The sequence below is a fragment of the Sphaerodactylus townsendi genome, linkage group LG11 (assembly GCF_021028975.2).
Source record: "Sphaerodactylus townsendi isolate TG3544 linkage group LG11, MPM_Stown_v2.3, whole genome shotgun sequence".
Lineage (NCBI taxonomy): Eukaryota > Metazoa > Chordata > Lepidosauria > Squamata > Sphaerodactylidae > Sphaerodactylus > Sphaerodactylus townsendi.
This window is the reverse complement of record NC_059435.1, coordinates 27,034,713-27,058,172: the sequence shown is the minus strand read 5'-3', so window position 1 is coordinate 27,058,172 and position 23,460 is coordinate 27,034,713. Positions and strand designations below refer to the sequence as shown.

The 23,460-nt window shown below is 41.4% G+C and overlaps 2 protein-coding genes across 2 annotated transcripts in view; one reads left to right on the top strand and one right to left on the bottom strand.

Moving 5' to 3' along the window:
- Positions 1-703: 703 nt before the first annotated feature.
- Positions 704-23,460, top strand: part of CTNNB1 (catenin beta 1) — a 32,700-nt gene continuing 9,943 nt past the window's right edge. Inside the window, exon 1 of the mRNA XM_048511798.1 lies at positions 704-852. The gene's annotated coding sequence lies outside the window, so the exon portion shown is untranslated. The remainder of the gene's footprint in view (positions 853-23,460) is intronic.
- The window catches only part of ULK4 (unc-51 like kinase 4), a 221,534-nt gene continuing 208,431 nt past the window's right edge, over positions 10,358-23,460 (bottom strand). Inside the window, exon 39 of the mRNA XM_048511796.1 lies at positions 10,358-11,182. The gene's annotated coding sequence lies outside the window, so the exon portion shown is untranslated. The remainder of the gene's footprint in view (positions 11,183-23,460) is intronic.

Here is a 23,460-nt window from a genome sequence, read left to right as displayed (position 1 = left end):
TTTGCAGCGAGGCTGCAACCCAAAGGAGCCTTAGACCGGCCATAGATGGTTATTTAAAGTTGCCACCTTTAATTGAACTGAACGCAAAGCGGGGCGGGGGAGCAGCAGATAAGGTTGCGGGTTTTTTTTAATGAATGCAAGGGGGACTTATTCGATTTTACTGCGGTTCCAATAAGAAGATTAAAAAAGTGAATATGTGGTCAGAACTTGCACCCCGAAGGAAAATCAGTCTGCAAAAAAATGAATATGTGATCAGAACTTTATTGCAGAAAAAAAGTCTGCAGCCAGCTGCTTCCATTCGCCTACCCCCGCCCACCCCCGCAGTAACTTCTCTTCCGGGCGGCAGGACCCTCATTCCCAAGCTCAGCCTCCAGTAGGAAAAATAACCCCTCTCTCCGCCCCCCTCCCCGCCGACCTCATCACACCTCCACTCTCCGCTGGATCCCTGCACCTCTCCTGCCTCGATCTGCCTCCCCCTCCCCTTCTTCGGAGTTCCCACAATCCTTCTTCCCTCGAAACTCCGCCGCCTGTGACCGCGCTCGGCTTCTTCTCGCGCTTCTCCCTCCGCCTCGGCCGGGAGCGCGTGCACGCGCGCGCACTCTGAATTGGAAGGGTACTATTTCTCCACCCTTTTTCCTGCTCTGCGCGCCGCTGGGTGGGTTGCTGGTGGAACGCCGCGCGCACGTCCAGGCGAGGCAGCGGCAGGATACAGCGGAGTTCCCGCACTCGTTATAAGCGGCTCCTTGCGAGCGGCGCCATTTTAAGCCTCGCTCCCTTTCGGATCGGTGGGACCGCGGCGGCGACTCGGGGCGCGGTGAGACCGAGAGAAGGCGACCGCGGCGGCTGGAAGAGGGAGCCGTGGGGCCCCCGCGCTCTCGCCTCCCTGCCAGTGTTAGTGCCGTTTCGGGGTTTCCACTCCCTTTTCCCTTCGCTTTTAAATGTTCTCTCCTCAGGAACTTGGGTTGGGTCCCGACGCGACTTCGCTGTCCTGGGGTGAGGGGTGGGAGAAAGGAGCGCGGCGGGCGGCGGTTTCCCCCCCCCCCCTTCGGTTCGTGGGGGAAGGGGGATCCCCTTGTGAGAAGGCGAGGAGGACGCAGAACTGGGGCCGCGCGGAAATGGGGCGGGGGGAGCGTGGCGGGCCATTTTAGGACACGGGTCGGGGGTGCTCGTGGGAAGTGTGTGTGGGACGGAACTCCCAAGATCGAGCTGGAAAGAGGTCTCGTCTATCCCCCCGCCCCTTTCCCCCGGATGAGGAGTAGTAGTAGTAGTTTTGGAGCATAGGCGTGTCCAAGGTGTAAACTAGATATTGATGTGAGGGGGGGGGGGTCCCGACCCGAGTGACTTGTGGTTTGTGAACCGAGGCGGTGGACTAAGGACAGGTTTGGTCTGTGGAGAAGAAGAAGGATGTGAGAAGGCGGAAGGCTGTTGCCAGGGTCCGAAGCGTGCAGTGCCGGGCACGGGGGAAGGGGTGGAGGAGAGATTTCTGCAGAAGATCGACCCCACCGGCGGGGAATTAGGCGGCGGCGGCTGATGGCTGCAGCCGCCGAGGAGAGTGGAGCCGCCGGGTTCCCACCCGCTGGCGGGCTTTTGCCCGCAAAACTGCGATGGGGGGAAGGGTTTGTTTGGATTCTGTGTAATTAACTCTACAGCCTCGCTGCAGTCAGCAGCACGAGATAGCTGTTGCATTGTGGGCTGCTTTTGAGGTGGGGGGAAGGAGGTCTCGGGTTATTTTGCATGCGTGCTTTTCCAGAGGAGGAGCTCTCCGTTTGTCTAGGTAGGAAAGTGTAAGGTGATTCCAATACCCGCTGCTTTAGATTAACAGTTTTAAGCAGAAAACTGCTAGAGAGCTGGGGACTGCTGTAGACGGTGCTTACGAAATATCTTCGGTAGTACGAGGGTCCTGGGTGGAGTTGATGGTGAGGAGTGCTAAACCTGGGGTTTAGTTGACTTCAGTGAAAATTGTGTTGGTCAGGTTTCTCACTAAAGCTTGTTGGGTGTGTTCTGGTGCTACTTGAAGGGGCCATATCAGTTACTTCAGCCAAAAGCAAATCTCACACCGACATAAAGTGGTTTATATTTCATTTTAATAATATTTCTAGGGTTGGGAAAATATATTGCCAGCGTCCACAATCAATACACCCATTGTACATCTTGTTTTGATGTGAGCTGTTAGACTGCTGTGATTGTCTGCTTTGAAAAAGAGGGTGGCTAGTCTTGAATGTGTTAGCAGATGGTAAGATTTGAGAGGAAGGGATGGTCCAGGAAGCATCTGGGAAAGCCCCCCCCCCCTCCACTGGTCTGCTGCAAACTTGCCAGCTGGTGGGTGACTAAAATTAAGTTTTTAATAATTAATTACATGTCACTACTAGATTCATTGTTGTGCACAAAACTCTTAAACAGGTACTCAGTAGCTTAACATGACTTACAGATGGCTGCATACAAAAACTACCAATTTGAGAAGGTTCTTGTCCTTTAGCCCAAACAGTAGCATCACAGGCTGTTAAGCAAGCAGTGTACTTCTCAACAAGAAAATTTTAAATCTGGCTACTGAGTAAATGCTTACTACAAATGTGTTTCTTTGCCTTTTTAATAAAATCAAATCATAGATCAGCATGTTCATAGTGGCATGAGTATAAGTGACTAGACAATTACTAATTGTAACTTGAATTTCAATGGAGGAATAAAATAAAAAATGGCCTGTGGAAAGGAATGGATGAACTCCACTGAAACATTAAATCCCAGAAAACAAGCTGGTGCTTGAAAAAGGCACATGCTGCTTTAATTATAACTTAGTCTGCTTTCTCACAAAGATTATGTAGCAAAAAACAAGTTGTTCTCATTGAGTGTATATGAGAAACAAAGTGTTTAGCATTGAGTTATTACTACTTGCATTAAGTTCCAATAAACACTAAGTCTCATGAGCTGACTTAAAAATTAATTTCTGGTGCATGTATAACAGAAACCTAAGGCTGCAGTCCTGTTTTTGCTTGGGACATTAAGTACATGGAATCAAACTGCAAAGGATTGTACAGGATTGGTATTCAATGTAACAGTTTTCTAAAAGAGTTTAACTGGAGTAAATTTGCTTACACTTTCAGTTGTATCTAGTCTATATTTCTGAAGATCCATTGTTTTGGGGCAACAAAGATGGCCGCATTGTAACTTGGGTATAATTTTATGGAGCACTTTGGCTACCTGATCTCCAACTTTAAAAGTAATGGACTGTTGCATGGGGGTTTGTGACATGAATTTCACATGAGGCACATTTCCCTATGCAAGTGTATTGACAACTAAATTGAATGTAAAACAATGGAGCACATTTGAAAGCAAATAATTACTTTCAAGTGATCAGGTTCTTAAATATCAGGATTATTAAACTGAACAAATTGGTTGTGCTAGAAACTTACGTCATACACTAGCCTCAGTTTGGTCATTAGATTATGCTTGCCTATACTTCCCAATGCTTACATCTTTACATTTGTGGTCTATAACCATCTAGGCATTTTTGGCGGTCTGGTCTGCCATCCTGAAGTTGTAAAGTTAGATTTGTTTGTTAACTTTGTACTGTGAAAAATGGCTGGGGAAAACAAGATGATTTGTTCACTTCAGCTTCTAAAAATCAGATATTAATGTATAGGAATTTATAAACATTCCTTTATGAGCAGTAGATCAATGTCAGAAGTTTTCACCAAATATGTTCTTCTATGGGAGGACTGTTTAATTTGTGTCTACATGGGAATAATATGCACATGTAGATATCAGAGTCATCCTAAAGAGGGCAGAACATAAACAATTGGAATTATGTGTAACAATTTAAATGTATTTTCCCCACATTAAATAGTTTTAGTGTAAAAATAATTTAGTATAAAAATAAAGTGATCCTAAAATTGTAGGTTATATTGGCACTGCTCTAGTTGCGATACAATCTTTGCCGACTTTTCCAAGGAAAATACCACTTTGTTTTATACCAACAGATGAGTTTTGAACTCAGTTTTGCTCTTCCCCTTGCTGTTTCACAAAGCTATAATTGCATCATTGTGTTTAGAATGAAAAAAGGCTTGTGCCAAAATGCTGTTGTATATTACATTTGAGTTATGTTTGCTTCTGTGACCTTAAACATTAATGTGGCAATTAGGATCTTTCTAGCACAACTTACAGTGCAATCATTGGCTTAGACTGGAATAACTCTTGTTAAGGATTGCACTGACAAAACTTGAAACAAACAATTGGTTACTACGATGGTATCTATAGATACCATACCATTAACCTATATGGTTAAATTACACTTCCAGGTTAACACGTTACTGTTAAATAATAACTTTCAGCATTGTAATCATACTCCTTACAAATGCTGTAATGCCTACAGGCACAGTAATCTGGAATTCGATAATTTTTGTTTGGTATTAATTGAGGCAGAATAATTGCACATTTAAATTCTTCAGGAAAGCTAATGAGCAAATATAAGTTGGTTGCAGTGAAATATTAGTGTTGTGAATGTCAATATTTCAGATTACAAGAAATTGTAAATATTCTTGGTAGCTTGAAACATCCATTTTAATTGGCAATAAAGTGCTACTTCAAAGAATACTGGTTTAAACTGAGGCTTACAATACCAGGAACAAAAAAAGGTTCCCATTAATGTCATCAGGATACCTGTATAATATAGTTATTGTTTAACTGACTTTACTGGATTGGAACGTCAGCCTTGCATCTTAGGGTGTTAATTTAATTTTCTTGATGTAAGGGTGTCATACTGGTACCTCCTGCAGTTGAGGATTTTGTTCATAAACCTTATCAGACTAATAATAACAAATACGGGGGTTGATTTTCAATACAGTGTAACACTAAGTCAGAGGTAAAGCAGGATTGTGACAAGGAAAGTACAGCAACAAACATTAATTTTTTAAGTTGAAAGCAGTAATGTTCCAGAATTGCTCTGATGCCTTTGGCAAGAGCTGCATGTTAACACTGGGAATGGTCAGTAATTAAAGGGTGAAGGCAGCACTGTAATACAAGACAGCTTGAGCAGCACATTTTCCTTTCTGGGTGGAGAGCCTAAAAGAGACAAAAGGGAATAATGGGTTGTTCACATTAGGTTGGCTGGGTTTGGTAACTTCAAGGCTTCACCTGGGTAAGTCTTGATCTTCCTGTTGGAGGATGTAATATTATGCAGTTGCAAGTATTTGTTGTGTAAAATGCTCATTTGTATGCATAATGCAGTTCTGTGGCCACAGTGCATGTAGTACATTTTGGTATGTGACATGGTCCCAATTCAGCCAGTGTTGACATGACTTTAATGTTTGCCACTGACAGTCAAATTCTTTTGTGGGAAGGAGAATAGAACTTCTGGCTGGGTCAGGTAGTCAGCTTGTGCCTGGCCAGTGAATATGAGAACATAAACATGAATTTTAAAAATGTAAATTAAAATATTAATGCATGATATTCAGGATGTGGATTTAACAGTATTGTTTTCCTGAGGAGCATCGTTGTATCTAAAGAGAAAAAAATCTTCAGAGTTCATTCTTCAAGTTGCTGAGTTATGTAAGGGCTGTGTAACGAGTTTTGTAATTAGCTGGGTTGGAAGGTAACTGCAGAGACTGGATTATTCCCCCAGGTTTGTAAAATGAAACACTCCTACTGAGAGTTGAATGCCTTCTGTTTGCAACACAAAAGTTAAAGGAGACTTTATGGTCTTAGTCTGACTAGAATTGGGATGGGTCTTGAAGTAGAGCATCTTGAGAAGCACCAGCTGCTCTCCTGACAATTTGGTATTGAACTCTGGACATGATCAGATGTGTTGCTGTGACGGGCAACTTGATAGAAGTGAACTGGATATTAAACTTCTCATAAATCCATCTAAATCAGTTTTAGTTTTTTTCTTATACAGACAGGTCACGGTCTTGTGAACTCAAGCCAGAAAATTAACATGCATGCAAAACAGCTCTAGCTTCCCCTGCTATCTGACACTGAGGTAGCTGATAGCTCTAGCTCTGCAGGTAGATATGGAACAGAGCAATTGAAATAAAGATATTGAAGGGTTTTAGAAAGATCTCTCTGATGAGAAGAGACGATAATAATTCCTTGCGAGAGATAATAGTACTGGTTTCTAAAATGTTGTAGAGTACAGATGTAGGCAAAGTTGTTTGGAAAACTCTCCATAGCATCACTTGCAATTGTTTCATATTGGGGTGGTTATAACAATATCCTTTCCATCTTTTGAGAGGAGACATGAAAGACAATTTTTGTTTTAATTGATTTTGCTTGCATTGTCAACTCAATTCATAGTCAACTCCGTTCATAACTTGATTTTTGTTTTAACTGCAGTATTTGTGGTTCTGTTCCTTTATACATCATTTAATAAAACATGTGTTTTTACACAATTCTGAAGTATGATTGTTTTAAAAAGATTAATTGGAAACTAGCAGACTGGCCCAAATCTGTTCCTTGTTTTATAACAGCGAGTCTTTAGAAACAAACTTTCCTTGACCTGTGTCTACTTTAATGAGAACAAAGAAAAGGAAACAACGTGACTTTAGCACATGAACTCTGTTTTAGAGAGAGATACTCTGCTCCTCTTACTCTGCTAATCTAGTCATTGCAAGTGGTAGTGAATTGAGGACTGGATAATGAGGACTGGTTACTACTCTAACCTGCATGAAAAGGGAGCAGAAGCTCCACATTTTTATAAGCACTGCTGGTGAAACAAATTCTCTTGAAGGGTATGACTGTTGTCATTACAAGTGCAAGGTATCTGTGACTGTAGCAGTGCCCCATGCAGTCACGATTCAGTGTTATCACCTTGACCAACGTGAGTTCCTTTCAGAGGATAAACTGGCTTTATCCTTAGTTTGTTTTCTACGTTGGTGAGTAATTTATAGGTAATTTTAGCATGAGGTTGTCAAGTGGAACTCTAGATGAGTATTCTGATTGTCTTCCTGCATCTTGTTGAACCAAAATACTTGGCTTGTTGACTGCTTTATGTTTTTTTTTATAATGTTGGAGTGGGAATACTGTAAAAACCCTAACCTGAAAAATCCTGCCTGGAGACCATTTTGGAGGGGATATGGGCTAATAATTGGAAACTTATTAATGGGGAAAGTGCTACTGGTAGACAGAAGGTTTGACACAGGGTTTCAGGTGTCACTTGTTGTGGATAGAGTGGCACTCCCCTTGATGGAACAGGTCCATAGTCTGGGGGTTCTTCCAAACTCATTCCTGTTGATGGAAAAGCATGTGATAGCTACAGCCAGAAGTGATTCACCAGGTGTGGAATTTGGGCAGAAAAGATTTGGCCCCTATGGTGCTTGCCGCAGCTACATATAGATTAGACCACTACAACACACTCTTTGTTGGGCTGCCCTTGAAAAGTGTTTGGAAACTTCAGTTGCTACAGAATGCTGCAGCCAGGATGTTGACTGGAGTGGGTTGTAGGAACCATATCACTGCAGTGTTGTTCCATCTACACTGGCTCACAGTTTATTTCTGGGAACAATTCTAGGTTCTGGTGTTGACTTTCAGAGCACTGTAGGTTTTGGTACCAACTTAAACAAAAGACATTCTATTTCCTTATGAACATGTCTGATTACTGTTGTCATCTTCTGAAGTCTTGCTTTGGGTGTCTTCACTTTCTAAGGTGAAGTAGATGGCAAACTGGGAAAAGGCCTGCCAGTTATGGTATCAAAGCTATGGAGCTCTCCAGGGATATTGGTCCTCTTGTGTTGCCACCTTCCACCAGCAGGTGAATACTTTGTCTGGCATTCCCTCAGTGCTCCCTTCTTCCAAACCAGTGTTTTAATTGCTGTTTTGTGGCTTGTATGTATTTTAACTCTTTTTTTCAATTGTTTTAATTATGTGGGGAATTGGTTTTTAAAGGTTTTAAAATGTGGCTTTATGCTGCAATGACCCTTGTAAGAGTAGAAAAATGGGATTAAATTTTGTAAGTAAATACTGAGAGGCAAATACCTTAGTCCAAGTATGCCAATATTAATCAGAGCAAGACAGCAGCAAAAACTCAGCATGAGGGCCCATTTGTGTAACTGAAAATATACACCTTAAATGTTACTACTGATTGCCATATGGAACAGGAGTGATAACTAAATGGCATGACAGGTTGCATATTAAGCTAGGATGAAACCTGTTCCATGCGTGGTGCAATAGGGCGTGTCCTGTTTCTTATGTTCTTGGACGGGTAAAGGAGGAGTGTTCAGTTTATAAAATAATCTAGCAACTGCCCATAAAACACTGACCTAACTGGTCTGTGTAGCAATTAGTGCAGGAAGGACATTGTAGCTGAGATGAAGCTGAATTTTCTGTGCAATAGCATTGAAGTTGCATTGGGACAGTTGAAGCTTTAATTGAGTAACTGAAATATTTCTGAGTGACTTAGCAAAACATACTTCTCACAAACTGTCTAGAAAGACCCTGATCTTAGTGCCACCTTGTAGAGTTGAGGAGGCCTGATGGAAATCACATTTGGAAATGTATCCTGGTTTTTAATAGAAAACTCAGAAATGTAGTGGAACACTAAGAAGTTGCTTGGAAACGTTTTATTTGGGAGGAATAACTTTTAGGCTTTGCTCACAATCTTTAGTACTGTGACTACAAGAAAACAGTTTTAAGTCCAAAGTACTGCACAGTTCAGGTTTCTCAATATCCATCTTTTCCCATTACTTTAAAAAGTGTAGGAAACTTGTGTATCTAGTACAGGGGTAGGGAACCTGCGGCTCTCCAGATGTTCAGGAACTACAATTCCCATCAGCCTCTGTCAGCATGGCCAATTGGCCATGCTGGTAGGGGCTGATGGGAATTGTAGTTCCTGAACATCTGGAGAGCCGCAGGTTCCCTACCCCTGATCTAGTATATAGCTAAATGTGTTCAGTGAACAGTTCAAGACTAACTCTAAAGCAGGGGTAGGGAACCTGCGGCTCGAGAGTCGCGTGCGGCTCTTCTGCCCTTGCACTGCCGCTCCACGAGCCGAGCCGCCGGCTCCATCCTTGCCTGCCCTGCAGGCAGCAGGGCAGGTACACCAATTGCCCGCAGCCGGCTGGGCCGCGCCGCGGGCTTCCCCTCTTGCCCACCCCGTTGGAGTGGGCGGGTGCTTTCCCGGCGGCCAGCAAGGCCGAGCCGCTGACCCCATCCTTGCCCGCCCTGCAGCCAGCAGGGCAGGTGCATCCATGCGCTTCTCAGAATGAGTGGAGTAAAAGGTAAAAAAACCCCAATATATACAGTGTTATCTTTATTTTAAATGTCAAAAATTATTTGCGGCTCCAAGTGTTTTCTTTTCCCATGGAAAACGGGTCCAAATGGCTCTTTGAGTGTTAAAGGTTCCCTACCCTGCTCTAAAGGAACCACTGTGAGAATTGAAAACATGGGACTGTTCATTTCCTCTCTTCATTCGAAGAACCCAGTGTCTTTTGGGGCATTGTTCTATGCTAATCTGAAAATTGAGATTGTCACTTGCCACTGCACATTTAAACTTCAGCAATTATTGAGATGAATTGGACTTGGATTCCTAAGTCCAAAACTATGAAGTTATTTGGATTGGTAAACTCTTGGCTTCAGCACATGGTCATAAAGAATTCTGACTGTGACTGAGCAGATGTTAAGAGCAAATATCTTTCTTGTTTGGATGGCAAAACACTGTTCTCAGTACTGAAACTGTGCACTGTTTACTGCTTAAAAATTATTGTTTTCTGGTGTTAGATCTTTAGTTTTTTGTATTGCTGTATTGATCATGAAATTATTTAAAGCATAATACTCAACATCATTTTTGGAGTTTGCAGAAAACGGAGTAATGTGAGGCACCTTTCTCAAGAATTTATAGTGTCCATCCTTGTAAGATGCCGCTTTAATTTTCTTAACTCATACATATTCGTATGAAGTATATCTGCCACTTTTAAAGATCTAGAGAAAAATTCAGCTGCAAGGCCTTAGTAGTTCTTTGAAGTAGTTGCTTTTGATTTTAACATAGGGGCAGAGGATTCAATTCAAGGTGCCTATATCTGCACCCCATTAAGCAACTTACAGATACGTTTTTGGATTTCCCAGCAACATATAGGGATATATGTGTAAAGAACATAACTTCCAAAGGAGTAAGGGTGCCTGTCCTTATTTTTAATTTTAGCCTTCACTGCCTGGGTTTAGAGTCAGAGCAGAGTTCAGCAAAAAGTGTACAAATCTGGTAGATTTGTTAGTGTGAATAGTTTACTAACAGGCTATTAAATTGCAATTTGCCTGTAACTGAGGATTGCTGGTGGGCAGGTTTAAGACAAAATTGTACCACAAGGCTACAGCTTAATGCTGACAAAATAAAGTCTTCAACTGGAGTGCAATAACAACAGACTTTTTGCTTATATATTTCATTACAAACTTGAATGGAAATGTACACAAGGTTACAACTATGTAACAAACCAGCCATCTATACAAGAACAAGCTAGCCGGAAATCTAGACACAATGCCGATCTCGTAATGAAATTTCAAGGCTCATTCTGTAAAAATGATAACAACAATGCAAATAAATAGAAAAGTCATCAAGGAAAGCCCCAGCCCAAAGTATAATATTTTTATACATACAAACTAAATGGTACTAAGAAACTCAACTTGTTATAATGAAATGTAATAATCGACAAAAAACAAACCGTATATACAAATACAATCAATTTGTAACCAAAACCCACAATGTAAACAGAAAATTAAAACTGTATGTAAAGGATACCAAAAGGGACTGCGCTCTGCTAACTTGACTTGTGCTTCCTGGAGTCCTTAAAGGAGCCAGAATACAAGGCTTATTACACAATGAGAAGAGAAAGAATAGCCAGGTGCAATCATTCCCTCGTTACAAAAATGGTCAAAAGTCAATTGACTGATTCAAAGTGGGGGGTGGGGGGTGGAGTGTATTCAAATGAAAGATAAAGACCTCAACATTTTTTACCCATCTTAGACAAATTATGATGGACATTATAATGTATTGTATTTTCTAATTCTTTAATATCCTTGCTTACAATGTCTTTAAACAAATATGGTCCATGCAAAGTCCGTGAATTATGTAGAAAGGTAACTTGCAAGGCTTCAAAGTTGGTTTTTCCTATATGAGAACATAACATGTGCCTGTTACGTTGCATTTTGGGGTAGCTCCTTCATGAAACCTGTTGTGCATTTCCACTTCATCCTAGATTCAGAGGGTCTGTAAGGTAGGAAACAGAAAGGCTGCAGTTAGGTGTCTTTGTGACAAAAAGAGTCAAATAGAAAAAAGGTGTCTGATTGGAAATCCATTTTATTTTGTACTTGATATACGCTTAAGCTGGCTTCATGGCGTTAATGCTTTACTGCCTTGCCAAGAATAGCCCCAGACTATACTGATCTTGTCAAATATCAGAAGCCAAACCGGGTTGTCCCTGGCTAGTACTTAAATAGTAGACCTATAAGGAACACCAGGGTTGTGATGCTGAAGTAGGCAGTGGCAAAACCATCTCTTAATGTCTCTTGCTTTGAAAACCCTGTGGGGTTGTCATAAGTCAGCTGTGTCTTAATGGCAAAAATGATTCACTAATAGGTCTCCCATTTAGTGAAAGTGTGTGTGAAATCTGCTACAGACCATGACTTTATGCAGATGCTAGGCATGCAGATTAAAAGATTTAGATTTGAATCTGTTTAGTAACATATATTTCCTAGGAAACTTTAAGAGTAAAAATTGAGTTACTACCATGTACTTTTTGGGAGGAGATCTGGTATGGTCGTGTATTGTGGGTGTAGAACTGGGAAGCCCTGGGTTCAGATCATGAGTAGATCACAGAATTCACTGTGTGACTTTGGCTCAGCCATTTTCTCAATCCATTTGTGTGCATGAGAGAAGGAAGAACCATTCGCTGTCTTGAATTCAATGGAAAGGTGCGATTAATGGAAAGGTGGGAATGTGGCATGGTGGTTAAGAGAAGGTGGACTCTAATCTGGAGAACTCTGATAGATTCCCCACTCTTCCACATGAGCGGCGGAGTCTTACCTGGTGACTCATATTTTTTCCCCGTTCTACATTCCTCCCCCCCCAATATTGATGTATTTGGGGCTGTGTAGGGATGGGTGGAGGAAGGGGAAGTGAGGATGATGTATGAGTCTGAAATTGTGTGCATCGAGGAATGCTGCTGTAAATTTCGTTGTGCGTGCACAATGACAATAAAATGCTTATGCTTATGCTTATGCTTATGCTTATGCTTATGCTTAAAGAACTAAGAGCTGGAGCATTCTTCCTGAGTAACAAGTTCCTCTTCATCTACAGATAAAGGATCTGTCCATACATTCCATGTACTTTTGGCTCTTGAAACATAGCTTCCATGAAAATTATTTTTGTAAATGCACACAGCAGTTGGGAAACAAGTGGTCCTTGATGAAACCACATAGGAAGTATTTGTTTTGAAACAGAACACTGATTGCTTTCATTCTTGTCTAACACAAACTAAAATAGCTACATTTGAAAGAAAGGAAGGATGAAGTGAGATGGTGAAAAGATACTTGCCCACTCCAAGATCAATTTATTTTTAACTATGTTGTCAGAATGTCAGCCTTTAAATATAAACTTTTGTTGTTATGCTCCAAATAAGACAGAGTTGTTCTCCTGTGCATGGTGAAGAGACCAAATCAAGACTTGAAAAGGAAGCGCAGAAGTAGTTTATGCAGGAAAAGCATGAGTAGGGGGAGACTTCAGTTTCCCCATCCAGGCTATATGCTACATAGTAGTTATTTTGCCCATTCCCATTTTTTTGTTGATACAAGGATCTGCTACCTGAAATGGAAGAGGTCTGTCTTTTTTAGAGTGGGAAATCAGCAGGACAGACCTTGTTTTGCAAGAGGGGGCAACCACAAGATTTTTACCACTTTTATTTATGGTAGGTTTTTCTCCTTTGAAATCTGCATGAGTCAGGAATAAAGTTTAACAAGTTTTATTGAAGGGAAGGATAATAAACATACAGCACACAAATGTAAACACAAACACATAGAGAACTCACACAGTCCTAGGATGTAGATAGAGTTGAGGGCAGTGGTGGGATTCAGACTATTTGCACCTATTCGGTAGAACCAGTAGCTAATTTTTTGTCTAGTTTGGAGAACCAGTTGTAATCCCACCACTGAGTTCCCCCACCAGAAGTTCAGAACCGGTTGTTAAATTATTTGAATCCCACTACAGAGTGAGGGGATAAATTTGGAATAGATTGAAGTTTTGTGGGAGAAGGCTATAATTACCTGATCTAGAAGTGGAATGGTCCTGAGGAGCAGAGTTCAATGCCTGCACTGTGTTCCTAAGAGACGGGGGGGAAACCAGCTTGCACACAGGGAAATAGACACACTGGGAACTGACTGCGGGGGGGGGGGAAATCAGCCCCTCCAGCAATCCTAGGAGAGTTAATCTTCCCAGTCAAAAACCAGCTCATTGTTCTCCAAAGAAGTGAATACTTGGCTTAATGTCTCAAGCCTGGGGAGTGTCCAGAAATTATTAGATTTTGGGGTGAATTGATTGAATCATAACTCTGGTGCTTTTCCAATTCAAAGTGAGGTGGTCTTTCTTAGAGGTTAGTCAGAAAAAGAAAGATGGGAATTGGTGCTTTGAAGAACAGGTGAAAAGAGCCCTTGATTGTGTTTGTTAGGGTTGAACATTTCCAAAAATATTCAATAAATATTCAGATTCAGGCTTATTCGGGCATAAAATTATCTGTATGCCAAATAAGATAAATACCATATTCGGATATACCCACCTACCTCACAAGGTGTCTGTAATGCTACTGGCACCAAAATTTCAGTGTATTGTCCGGAGACTCCCCTGATGATACCACCTGAGCATTGTGAAGTTTGGTTCAAGGAATCCAAAGTTATGGACCCCCAAAGGGGGTGCCCCATCCTCCATTGTTTCCAATGGGAGCTAACAGGAGATAGGGGCTACTCCTTTGAGGGTCCATAACTTTGCACCTCCTAAACCAAACTTCACCAAACTCAGGTGGTGCCCTATCTATTAAATGATCTCTCTTCTGAGATAACACTTACGGTTGCCACCTTTTTAGTTGAACTGATAAATGAAAGATGTTAGCACTAACACGTCTGTTCTGAATTAGCTGATTTAAGTATCCAAATATTTAGCCGAAGTGACAAATGAAAGTCGATAATTTAAACTTCTGATCTTAATTAGATCATTTAACTATTTAAATGTTTTGTCATGTATCTGTGGACTTGCACATATAGTATTTTAATATAAATGGGTCACTGATTATTCCATTATTTTGTATCTGACTATGTGACTATATCAGACCTGGGCATTATACGGCCCGCAGGCCACATCTGGCCCGCCGGATGACCCTGACTGGCCCCCCTGCCGTGCTGGGGAGCGAGGCATCTTTGAAAGCCCTGCAGAAGCCGGTTGCCTTGGCTGCCGGCTTCTGCGGGGCTTTCGAAAGCGCCCCGCCCCCCTGCCTTTTGGCCCAGCCCTCCACAATATTTTCTGTTTCGTATGCGGCCCCATGGAAAAAATAATTGCCCACCCCTGGACTACATCATATGTAATATTTATATAATAAGCCTAATAAAGGTCTTACTGTACTGTTTCAAGATTCTGAGTTACAGCAGACTCTCACACAATCTGCAGAATTCAACATACACAAAACATCCTTTTAAAGTAAGTTCTAAGATTGAAGGCTTATGTTTCTGAGAATGACATCAGTCAAGCCATCTTGGGAATTCCATTCTATACAATTAAAACCAAGTACACATTTGACTAATAATCATAACAACTGTCAGGTAAAAAATTATTGTACAAAAAGAAAGAAACAACTTACTGAGCAAAACTCATGTTTTTTACATGTAAAAGTGACCAGGAAATGTGCTTTTGTGGTTGCCAGATAGTTTGAAGTGTTGTGGAATTAAAGCTACCAGGAACACTTCTGCTGTAACGAACAGCTGCTAGGATTCAATCAGCAATATTTTGCATAACAACAGAAAGTGTTTGCCATTGGCCTTGTGGGAGGAATAACAGTCTAATAATTGAAATGAACTACACACTACAGTAGGCAGTTTCCACAATGAGAAAGATTATGCAAAACAGAATGTTTCACACAAACAGAAAATCAGAGCATTTTGTTGTCATGCAAAATGGAAATTCTGTTCATTGGCTTAGTAATAAAATTGAATCATCCAGATGATACCCTACTTTTGCAGTGTGTTAACTTCTGAAATAATTGAACCAAATGGAATACTTCACACAGTCAGATTTTACCAAGTGATTTGGAAATGCGGCTGGTCACTGCACTTCTTGCAAAGGGACCGGGTAGGAGGCTGAACCAACTGCCTACATTTCTAAGCATTTATATCCAATTATAGTCCTTGTTGCATTTCTACTAATTTTGAAATTGACCCTGTTTGTTCTAGAACTACTCTTTGTGAGTTAAATGTCCCATAAAGCATACAGCTGAACATCTACACTGACAATGTATACATTTTTGGATTAAAACATAGTAAAAAGAGGATAAGGAGATTAGAGTAACTGTTTCAAAAGGCACACTGTTACACTTGCTCCTGAGTAAATTTACTCACAAGAATGCATGACAATTTGTCACTTCAAGGAGAGGGAACTGTCCTTTGTAACATCTGTCCAAAATTAATAACAAAGACTTAGCACCTAGAGTATACATTTCAGATATTTAAAGCATTTCATGTTATTTATATAGCACCATTAGCATGCATGTTGTTTTACAGAGTATAAGAAAGGTCCCTGTCTTCCTTCCAGAGGTCTAACCAGCCAGACTCAGCTGTCAGTTTCAAACAGCATGTCCAGGCTAAGACGAATAATGTGTGCTGAAGACAGAATGTATTAAAGATTGGTCAAGGTGTTACAGAAAAGTTAATGGTTACCAAATACAACAAATGCAAAGAAACGCCTTACAACTTCTCTTCAGCTTTCTGGAGACTCCAAACAATAGCAAATGAGATCTGGGCCATGAGCTGAAGAGCCCTAGTTGTTACCCAAAATGGTGGGACGCAACAACCCTCTTTGGTTGGGGAAATTAGCTTTAGAGCACAAGGTCGCTTAGAGTCGCTTGAGGAGCATTGGGTAACTTGATCGCTACACACACACACACACACACACACACACACACGCATATATATACATATATTGCCTATGTATACGGGTTTCAGCTCATTATAAGAAACTAGCAGCGAAAGTAGATTTTTTCAATGGTTTTATTGGGGAAAATAACAAATGGAATAAAACAAAATCTCACTCACAGTCACTCAATTACTGGGGTAAACACACCCACATACAAGGTTTCCCTAGGATGTAATTTAGAGGTGAAAGACAGGTTTTGGATATAGAGAGAAGTAATGGGAAATCAAAATATTATATTTACCAGTCTTATTGTGGATGTCCAGGGAACAGAGATCTAATGGCCAGCACTAGGCTCTGGATGATCAGCCTGGATGGAACAATATTATGGAACACCATAGCGGTGTGATAATATTGAACCCTGACTAGGGTCTGAGACATGCTTTTATAGGGCAAAACATGTCTTGAGCAAAGGAAATCCTTTAAGAAAGGATTTTTCCTGCTGTACCAGGTGAGGTAATGGTCTTGAGTATCCAGACCACTGACCTGATGGCTGACCCATTATCTTAATGGGTTCTGCTGGATGCTGGACAAAACAGGTAATGACCATTAATGGGTGTTGCAACATAGATGGTCACAAGGGCAATGAGTCTCAGGGAAGGTTTACAAACATAAACAAAAGGGAACTGGTCTCACCCAGGTGTGCTGTTGTTCATATGTGCCAAGCATGAGGGGGGGGGGGATCCTTGAGGCATGCTTGTTCACAAGGTGAGACAGTCCCAAGATGGAGTTTCTGAATCAAAACAGACTCCTATGTTTCAGGGCACTGTTCTACTAGGTCTTACAGGGCAGCATTCTGGGTGAAAGACTCTCTCACCCACCGCACTGCTACAGGCCAGGTTGGCTACATGGTGCAGATAGTACAAAACAAACTAGGGCCCTTTCTGCATGGAAAGGGAAACATAAATTATGCCAGTGGAGGCTCGCGTACTGCTCACACAGCAGCGTGCGAGCAGTCCCGCAGATCCACCACACTGGAGAGATGGCTCCACACAGAGCCGCCTCCAGTCCGTCACCTCCACTGACTTGCCGGTCCAGTGTCGCTCTGGAGAGCTGCAGGGACCCGCCCATGCTGCCGTCCCACCTCCAGGGGTTGGGGGCAGTGTGGGAGGGTCTCTGCAGCCCTCCAGAGTGATGCTGGACAGGCAGGTTAGTGGAGGCAATGGGAAAAGCGGCAGCATTCCCTTGTTGCAGTTCGCACTGCGCCAACAGGAAGACGCCACTTTTCAAAAACCTCGCTCAAGGAATGAGGTTTAAAGTGGCAGTTCCATGCCATGCCGTGGTGGCCAGGACGGCTGCTGCAAAGCAGCAGCACCTCCTCTGCGAATGCTTCCTCTGGAACAGGGGACATTTTTGCCATCCCTGGGGCGCTCTGTTCCACCTGTGCGGAAAGGGCCTAGGAGTCAGGCATCTGTCTGCAGGAGATGTTCTGGCCAGGCAATCTGCCTGTTCATATTATCTGAGCTCAACTATACACTACAATACTAGTCCAAGCTAGCTATAGTCTTCACAGTCTATAGCCAGTCTATCACAGAGTGAAAGCAGGTAAACTAAGGGCAAACATGGCATCAGTAAAGGTTGGGTCTTGTCTCACTCCCAGCCATGCAGTAGTCTTCTTTTATTGCATCTATTGCAGGAGCATACAAACTATGATCTAACATAACAAAAAAGGAAGGTGGGAACTAGGAGTGGGTGTTTGGTAAGCCCAAAGTAGAAAAATAACTTATTGGTATTTTTTAGGATTTTTTTCAGCCCCATAAAAGGCAGCAATAAAAGGGAGCCAAAAATATCAGATCCGAAAGATGTCAATTTTTGCCAGTATTATTTTGGACCCATTCACTCACTGCCAAAAAAAAAAAAAAGCCTGTCCCCTTTCTTCTCCTCTCTCTCCCTTATTTGAAGTCTAACTGGGTCCAGTGATGAACTGCACCAGTAGTTCAATGCTGCACCTGGCCAGGCTGAGCCTGGAGCTCAATGTTTAGGTCAGCCTTGCTGGGTCCAGGTTTAAACTGCTGGCTCCGCCTCTGAAGTCTGCAGTTCAAAGCTGGATCTGTTTGGGCAAAGTATTCAACTCTACACCTGCCTCTGAAATGCACATGGGTTTCTGAGGCAGCAGGCAATCAATGGTTCATGTATCTGCACTGTCTTCTACCTCTAATATTTTTCAGATTCTGGTTCAATGGCAATTAAAAAAACCCTGAAAAAGCCAATATGAAGCATCATCTCTGTTTCAGGGTTTTTTTCAAAAAAATTATCAGTCTAATAAGCCCACATCTGAAACATGCCAATATTTTTTTGGCCCACCCCCAGTGGAAACAGGTATCAGGGGGACATGATGCATTCATTGAAGATACTTATGCTTAGGCAGGGAAGAGGGACCAACAGCTTGTTCCAAAAAAGGTGAAGGATTTTAGGGAGAGTTTGAAAGGAAGTTAGAGATCTGAAATCATAAAGATATTCTGGGAGAGAGTTTCAGGCACAAAATACAGGATACAGAGCAAAAAACTGAAGCTACAAGATATATTTGTTGTTTGCTTGTGATTGAACTGCAACAATTGGCAGGCAGACAAAAAATGAAGGCATTTTAAGCCTTCTCACAGCAGTGAGGGAAGGGTTGAGAAGAAGGCAGGAGAGGAAGAGACAGGAAAGGAGCAGACTTTACTATGGAATTAAAGGTGGACAGAGGTGTTGAGGAGTGTAAGGGTAGATGTGAATCGGGATGCTGCCAGAGGTTGTGGCCCCATCTGGCCTCCTTATCTCTCCAACTTTTATGTCTAGCAACCAAGTAGTAAGAGTGGATCAGTAAAAACTCGCATAAAACAAAGATGATGGAGTTCCTGAAGGCTGGACACTTTATTTTTTGCAGTCAGGTCACAGCTAACTCAAGGCAACCCTATGGGGTTTTCCAAGGCAGGAGATCACCGGGGCCTGCCATTTGCTTGTCTCTGCAGCAAGTCCCTGGTATTCCTTGGAAGTCTCCCCATTCAAATATTTAGTCAGGGTCAGGGCAGAGAGTGTGACTGGCCCAGGAGTCACCAGCAAGCTTCCATAGCATGAGTGGGGATTTGAACCTGGGCCTACTCAGGTCCCTAGTTGTACACTGCTCTAACCACTGCATCATGCTATCTCTCCCTACAATTCCCTACCTTACCTACCACACTGGGTATTTTTTCTCCATAGTATTTTTTGAAAGGTTCTATGGGCAGAAACCTGGGCAGAAACCTACTCAGAAGCCTGCACTGATAACTGAGGTACAATGTGAGAAAAAACTGACAAGATGTTTATTTTTAAAAGTGAACAAGAGCAAAGTTAATTCACAAGAATACAGAACTGAGGTAAATGTTAACAATCAACCAGAAGTTCTGGGATGCTGGGTTCAAAAGGTACATGGCCAAGGAAAACCTTCTTTCTGGCAGATTTAGAATGTATGAATGTAGCACTCTGCTGCTGCTTTCCTGGTGGAATCCTCTAACAGCTTTGTGCATTCAGTCCTCAGACAGGGGAACTTAACTGGAGATCAAATATTGCCTCTGATTTTTAAATTCACACTCCTGTAATCTGACCTTTCTTTCCTCTCTCACACATCCCATACATCCTTTTGAATAAAAATTCTCTCAAATCCTAATGGATTAAATCACCTTCTGTCCAAATCTTACATTTTCTGAATACACAGCTCCTATTGGTTGTTTCACTGTACTGCTTTCATTGGCTCCTGTGTTGTTCAACCTGTTACAGTAATTAAATTGTTTTAAGCATTTCTTGTCACAGGATGTTGAGAAGGTAAGAGACATAGGCAGAGATATAGAAGTGATGCTTTCAGCAGAAGCCATAGCTATTCCACAGCACCTCATTCTGGCCAATGTGTGTGATCTTGAGGGTACCTTTAGAGTTTTCCAGCTCTGGGTGGGAAATATCAGACTTTGGATGGTATGAAGAGAGAAGGAACCTCTGCAAAGTATAATGCCATTGAGTTCATTCTCCAAAGCAGCCATTTTCTTCAGGGGAACTGATCTTGGTCATCTGGAGATCAACTGCAATATTGAGAGATCTATAGGCCTCCATATACAAATTCAGCAAACCTCTGACACCCAATTTACTGGGAGGGACTCAACAGAGGAGGGACATCAGCTTCTCCAATACCCTGTTTGTTGGGTTCTTTAAGGGATTGATAAGCTAAGTGAAATAGGTTGCTCGACCTAACCACATATCCAGTTATCTGATTCTAACAGATTGTATTTTACTTAGGTAGCTGTGTAGATGACTTTATTTGCCACTGCACTGTAGGATAACAGCAGCACCTGGAGGTTGCACCCCAGTTTGTTCCTCACCTTGGATGTATTAATTTCTGTGCTTTCTTTATATCAACCTCTCCCTAGAGCTTTGAAAGAGATGCTAAAAAAATGTTTAAAGTCAATAATAAGTTTGATAAAAATCATTTACAAACTTTAAATAAACTACAATCTAAAAGAATGTGAAACAAACAAACATGCAAAACGCTTTCCCACTCAAGGAGGGAATTTCTTACAATTTGTTTGGAACATTGTTTTTCTTGTCTTGAAAAAATTGTATAGGGTAAAACAAACTAAACTCCTTTTATTAACTGATTCCTTGTTTTAAAAAAAAAATTCCAGTAGTTGAAGGGGTAAAAATTAACTCCAGATTCCAAAGCATCCCAGGGTTTTTTGTGTAAAGAAGCAGCCACTAAAAGGAAAAGTCCTACTCCTATCTACATAGATAGGAAGCAAAGTGCTTAAGAAATTCCACAAGGTTCTTTTGCAGATTGGCTATCCCACAGATGCATTGCCTGAAGGGGTTCAAAAACACCTGTCCGCCAGACAGGGTGGGTTTTAAAAAAAGGAATATCATAAAATGCTATATAATGAAGAAAAAACATGTTCCCTTTTGATGTCTACAGGGAGACGCTGTAGTAGCAATTAATCAAAGCATGAATTAAAGACTCCTACAAGTGCTGCATTAGGTGGAAGAAGCTTGTGGTTTGTGGGAAACTGAACCCAGAATAGCAACCCAAGCATTCAGATCCATTTGAAAACAAATTACGAAGAGGTAAGAATCTTGTTGCAGGGAGTGAAAACAAAAGAATATTTTTATTTATTTAGATAATGTATACACCATGCTCCTCGTGTAGAGTCCCTGTTCATTGCATATCTGTCCAGTTTCTTGTTGGTATCATTTTATAACTAAAGGAAGTTTCCCTTGCATGCAATAAAAGAGAGATATAGTCTGTTCTTTCCTTACATTGTAACAATGTGATTGGTGATACTTAATTGTTCCATAACTCAGAGAAGGTTAAATGTTTCATTGAGCTTTTGAAACATGTAACCTTCTAGTTATGGACAAATGTTACATGCTGATTCAGGAACATGTGATAAGGTTTTACGTGGAGTTTCATCAAAAAAATTGAACCTTTTGGGCCTCTCCCTAATGGATTATATCAACTCCATAACTGCCCTCCATACTTTTCAACAACCTGCTTCACTACTAGTAGAAACAGTGTCCTGCATGGAAGTAGTGGGATTAAGAGGGCAAGATTGAAAAATGTAAAGTCATTTCCTTTGTGTTTTAAAATAGAAAGGAGAGTGATACGGCATTTTATGCACAAATAAATAAAATTCTAGCTCTCTTTTCAACTAGGAGCTAGGAGGTATCAGGCAAACTAGGAGGTATCAGGCAAGTAATTTTTTTCCTTCAGCTTCTCATATGCAGAAGACAAGGATAATAATGGTGCCTGTGCAGCTTAATCAAATTTTTATTCCACTACTTCTCCATAGCAGCTTACTTAATTACCCTGGGCAAGGTCACTGCAGCGGTTTTCATGTGTGCAGGTAGTGGGGAAACAAACCTGGTTCACTACATTAGAGTCTTGCTGCTCATGTGGAGGAGGTGGGGGAATCAAACCTAGTTCTCCAAATTAGGAGTCCACTACTCTTTAACCGCTACACCATGTTGACTCTATCTCAGAAAGCAGAACTCAGGGATCATAAGGAAGTATATGTGTCAACGCTTTCTCCACAATACATAGGAATTGTCCTCATGAGAAACCACAGCAACCATGCAGGGGACAGGGTCAGCAAAGGTGTTTTTCCTATGGGTCAAACCCTCAAGTTCAACAACAATGTGTGCAAAGGTGTCCTTCTATGGAAGACTAGGTAGATCCAGTTGAACTGTGGAAATCTGTATCAAAGAAATCATCTATCAAGTGTTAAATTTTAGGGCAAAAGCAAAAAAGCAGAGTCAGCATTATTTTTTGAAGAGGCTAACTTTTTTTTTAAAAAAAAAGCTTAACATAATTATTTCCAGTTTGAATGTGGAAGTGCATTCAGCTGTGTAAACTAACTCTGTCTATTACGATGACTCAAATGTCCTCGTAAAAATGAAAAAAAGGAACATTTTTCTAAAATGTGTAAAATAAAGTTGAGCTTGTGTAATCTGATGTCACATAGCAATAAAAGTATTTAGGATATTATATTTTAAACGATTGTTTTTTATTTTCTTTTACACATATGTTTTAAAATTTTATAATATATATTATATAGTTGCACAATTCTGCAAAGCAACTCCTCCATTACACACACAGATTGTTCTGAAACATCCCAACTATATTTCAGACCTGTCTGTTGATGATGGTTTGCCATTAAATTCAAACAATTATTCCCAAACTAATGTCATAAGCAAACTTCTCGTATGCATAATGGGGAACTAACTAATTAAAATAAGATTACCCATGCACAACATTCCAAAAGAACAATTCATCTCTGTATTACCCCTGGCTTTGGCCTTGCTTCCTATTAAGTAGCCTCTACTGGAAGTGGATAATTCTGATTGGATCACTTAATCATACTGATGCAGAAGCACAGCAGAATTCCTAGTCTGCCGAGGAAGATGTCAGATGTGATTCCATATAGTTAAGGTTCTGGGCTTATCCAAACAAAAGCATAGCCACATCAGTGACTCAAAATAGTTTGTGTGTACTAAGGACAAATAATTGTTATTTTTAAACATTCTCCAATTAAACTTCTCAAAGCATTTCTTATCACACAGAGGCCCTTTCCAAAGACGTGGGCCAAATACAGCACCCTGGGGATGGCAAAAATGCCTAGTGTTGGCTAGTGGGGGTAGAGACCAAACACCTTTTCTTCTAAGCCCTAACATGGTTAAGCCTGGCATCCACCAGGCCCAGTTGGGTTACTTATTGCAATGATCCTCTGGTACCTGTAACCCACCCAATCAATCAAGCAGCTGGCCCCTTTGCTTGGTGACAGGCAACCATAGACTGCTGACCCTTTGACCTTCAGATTGGGGGT